Source organism: Lynx canadensis, chromosome F2 (assembly GCF_007474595.2).
Source record: "Lynx canadensis isolate LIC74 chromosome F2, mLynCan4.pri.v2, whole genome shotgun sequence".
In the NCBI taxonomy this organism is placed as follows: domain Eukaryota; kingdom Metazoa; phylum Chordata; class Mammalia; order Carnivora; family Felidae; genus Lynx; species Lynx canadensis.
This window is the reverse complement of record NC_044320.2, coordinates 16,943,715-16,947,910: the sequence shown is the minus strand read 5'-3', so window position 1 is coordinate 16,947,910 and position 4,196 is coordinate 16,943,715. Positions and strand designations below refer to the sequence as shown.

General features: G+C 51.2%; 1 pseudogene; it reads left to right on the top strand.

The window, feature by feature from the left end:
* Positions 1-3,326: 3,326 nt before the first annotated feature.
* On the top strand, positions 3,327-4,196 carry LOC115506482 (annotated as a pseudogene).

Below are 4,196 nucleotides of genomic sequence, written 5' to 3'. Positions count from 1 at the left end.
ACCCTTCTCTTCGTCAAGTTGAGGAAACTAGAGCTCTGAGGTTTAGGTGAGGTCATAAATGTGGCTCGAGGTCACAGGCCTGGTGAAGGGCAGTGTCAGCTCTGCCCAGGTCTGCCCGCCCCCCCCACCCCAGTCCACCCAGAAAGTGGGGACCGGGATTCTGCCTCTTGCTGGTAAGGGGAGTCCTTCGCCTCCTCTGAGCCCCGCGTGTAACTCATCGGCAGCGCGCGGACAGTAAAACCATCACGGGGCAGTTGTGAGGACAAAATGAGTTGGTGGTTGGGAAGGGGAGGGACACTAATGTGTCTGAGGAGAGCCAAATGATTTACACCGATTGAGGTAATTTCCACGACAGCCTTCCAAGGTGGGAGCCCGGTTACTTCCTTCTAGCTAGGACGTTCGGGTGTGTCATGAACTGTGACTCAGAAGTCCCAGAGGGACGCCAGCCCCCACCGGCCTCATCACCCTGGACATTCCAGTTCCTGCCCAGGGAGAGGGGTCCAGTCAGAACTGACCCCCGCAAAGTGGACAGTCTCCTGCCGCTGAGGCCAGACCCATAACTCCTCCAATTGTCTTTGTTCCTCAGACCCTGAAGCCAGGCCTGCACCCCCCAACACACACACACACCACAGGCCCGGCACAGCAAGCCCCCTCCCAGCCCCCACTGCTATCAAGAAAGCCATTGTCAAATGCACACACTCAAAATGCTAAAAGACTGCGTTTTTATTTTTCAAGGGCCCATTGCTAATCACAAGAGGCCACTTAGTCTGAGTGGGGCCCAGTAATGTTGATTAATGATTATGCATTTCTCAAGAGAGTGGGGACCGCTCCACTCCTCTGTCTCCTGCCCCAGTGCCCGCCCCGGGTGTGCGCATTAATCAGGGCGACCGCGGGTGAACTAGAGCTGTGACCAGTGACCTTTGGGCAAGAGCGCTGCAAGGCCCCAGCACCGGGTCGCTCTTCGCTCTTCGTTTCCAGGTGCGTTTGCTCCACACCCTCCTCAGCAGGGCCCTACTGCCCTGTGCCCTGCCTCACCCCTGCCAGGGGAGTCGAGGGGGGTGGCTTTTCCACTTCAGTGCCCGGATCACCCCTCCCATCACACGCCATGTGGATGTGAATATTAATCAGGCCCCACACCACCTCCAGACAGTTCACCTTAATGATTTTAAGGGTTTTCCTTAATTTCCTTTCTCTGTGTGACAGATACAGACATTAATAATGAGTGAGGGTTCTCAGCCCCTCCCCCCGCCCCACTATGTCTAAAGGAAATTCAATCTTCCTGTATTCAGCCCCGCCCCCATCCCCGCCCACGTCCCTCCCACTCTTTTCTGTGGGTTCCCTTCTGGCCAAGCCCGGTTTGTGCCACGTTTTCGGAACACAGAATCCGGAGAACGGGCTGAGGGCGACCAAACTGGAGGCAAGGAGAGAGAAAGAAGGCGGGGAGGGGTTGAGATTCAAACATGTCACTTAGGGGAGCAGTTTTCTTGGAGTGGAGGAGTCGGGGACTCTCGAACACCCTCAGGTGTGAGGGACAAAGTGGAGCAAATCGGAAGGAGGGCTTTTAAGAAGCGGGGAAAGGCTGACAACCAAGGGCTGGCTTTGGAAAACCACTCGGTTCTACTACTACTAGATGTGCGGGACTCTGAGGCCAGGCAATGCTCCCTTCTAGGAATTAGGTGCCTTACCCAAAGGATATGTGTGTCACTATGTTCCTCAGAGTACGTGCCCCGGAATATTCACAGCATGCTTGTTATATCCTGAAACTATCCCGTTGCCCACCAACAGCAGGGTGGACAAGTAAATCATGGTGTATGCGGACCATGGAGTAAGCTTCAGCGATGAGAACAAAAACACTACAATTATACACAACATGAATACTCTCACAAGCGTAACGTTAAGTAAACGCAGACAGACACGAAAGAATATGTACGGTATGGTTCTATTTGTAGAATATTCTAAACCAGGAAATAACTAATTTACTACGTGGTTACAAGTCAAGACTGTGGCTCACCTAGGGTGGGGCTTGGTGACTGGGCCAGGGCAGGTGTTCAAGAAGGCTTCTGGGGGCTGGAGATGTCATATTCTGATCAGGGTGCTAGCTACCTCAGGTGTGTCGGTTTGTAAAAAGTCATCCAGGTGTGTGAACTTTTCTAAATACAGAGTATACAATATTTTGACAATTTTTAATGTTTATTTTTGAGAGAGAGAGAGAGACGGAATGTGAGCAGGGGAGGGGCAGAGAGAGGGGGAGACACAGAATCCAAAGCAGGCTCCAGGCTCTGAGCGGTCAGCACAGAGCCCGACGCGGGGTTAGAACTCACAGATCGCCAGATCATGATCTGAGCCGAAGTCGGACACTTAACCGACTGAGCCACCCAGGCGCCCCAGGATTTATTAAAAAAACGAAACAAAACAAAAACCAGCAGCATTGTCCTGGATCTGTTCTTTAGACTTGTTAGTAAAGGTCTGAATGGCCATAAAATCGCTTTGCTTGGCTGGGCTGTGTTTCTGTGAAGGCGGTACTGTGCTGAGACAATGCTTGGTATTCTTTCAACTTCGTTTGCTGTTCCACAGGGGCCTTCAGGAAGACTTGTGTTTCCGAGCTGCCCTCGTGATTCGCTGGGATCCCGTGAGTGAGTGCCGGCCAGCAGCTTGTGGGCAGAAATGATGTAGGCCACTTGCAGCCTGGACCCTAAAATCGGCTGCGCAGTCCTCCACTGGCTCTTTCTTGAGCGGCCACCTCCAGAGAATTCAGTGGAGGACTCTGGGGTCCTGGGAGGTTGTGGAGCCGCTGAAGCCCAAAGCACAGCACACAGGAAAGTTTGAAATCCCAGCACTAATTGAAGGGACACTGAGTCGCTGAATAACTGCGTGGAGCAGACCCCCCTCCTCATTCTCCACTCCCCTTCCCGGCCCCCACCATCCTCCCTGCCTACCCGCATTGGCCCGTGACTTGGACAAGAAATGGAGCTCTGCTGTGATATGCAGCGGGGAATTAGTGATTGGTTGCTGGTTACAGCTATTAGTCTAACCTGACTGTCTGACTCACACATATTACACGTTTCAAAAGAAGCCATTTGGGGCCTGGGAGTGGGCCCCATCTTGTTAATGGGAGTGGAGGTGAACACTCTTCAGGGAGAAATACTGGTTCCTGACCCCTTGCACTTCCATAGGGAGGGAATTTTCCAGGGAGGAAAAGTACACCAGAAACTCTAATTTTTCTCTCAAAGGAAGCCTTATGTGATTGGTGAGTCAAGGAAGGGACTGAGCTCAGTCCTTGTGAAGCCAACCAGGCCCCCTGGAAACCACCTTCTGGGCTCTCCCCACGGTAAGCTTGCAGCAGGAGACACCCCTGTCCTTGTTTTGCTATGTTGGTGACCAGGGCAGTCTTTCAACTTCTGGGGTTCCTTTTTAGGACATCTTTGTAACTGCACCCCTATGACATATCTTCCAATCCATCTTTTCTCAAGAATGAAGCTGTCATTTTTACCTCTAATAACAGTGATTATCTCTCCCTTGGCTCCGAACCAAGGAAAAGGGGAGAGTGCTTTACTGGTCCTCTAAAATCCAACAAAGACTAGGAAAGTAGCTGTTCTCGGTAGCAATGACCCAAACCTGAGGCCAACTCCAAAATATCACTGTAAAAATTTTTTATTTATTAGCTGCGCGTAGGGCAGCCTTTTCCCACGTTCACGTGACCCGGGGGTTGGACTGAGGGTCTCCTTGCAGGGCAGCAGCTCCAGAGCAGAGCAGGAACTGCAGCGGCCGGAGTCATGGCAGAACAAGCATTTAGAAAGTGTCTTCCCCTCTGTGACCAAGTTTCAGTTGAAAGGAGTGCAGCCGAAACTGTAACCGAAGGAGACATTATGCTTCCAGAAAAATCGCGAGGAAAAGTTTTGCAAGCCAACGGTGGTGGCTGTGGGATCAGGCTCCAGAGGAAAGGGTGGAGAGATTCAACCAGTGAGTGTGAAAGTTGGAGATAAAGTTCTTCTCCCAGAATATGGAGGCACCAAAGTAGTTCTGGATGGCAAGGATCGTTTCTTATTTAGAGATGGTGACATTCTCGGAAAGTACGTAGACTGACATAAATCATTATTGAAATGGCATGAAGGGAAGCTGCCCATTCCGGCGAAGTTGTGAAATCTTTCATCATGTAAATAATTTTCATGTCTCTCTTTTATAATAAACTAATGGTA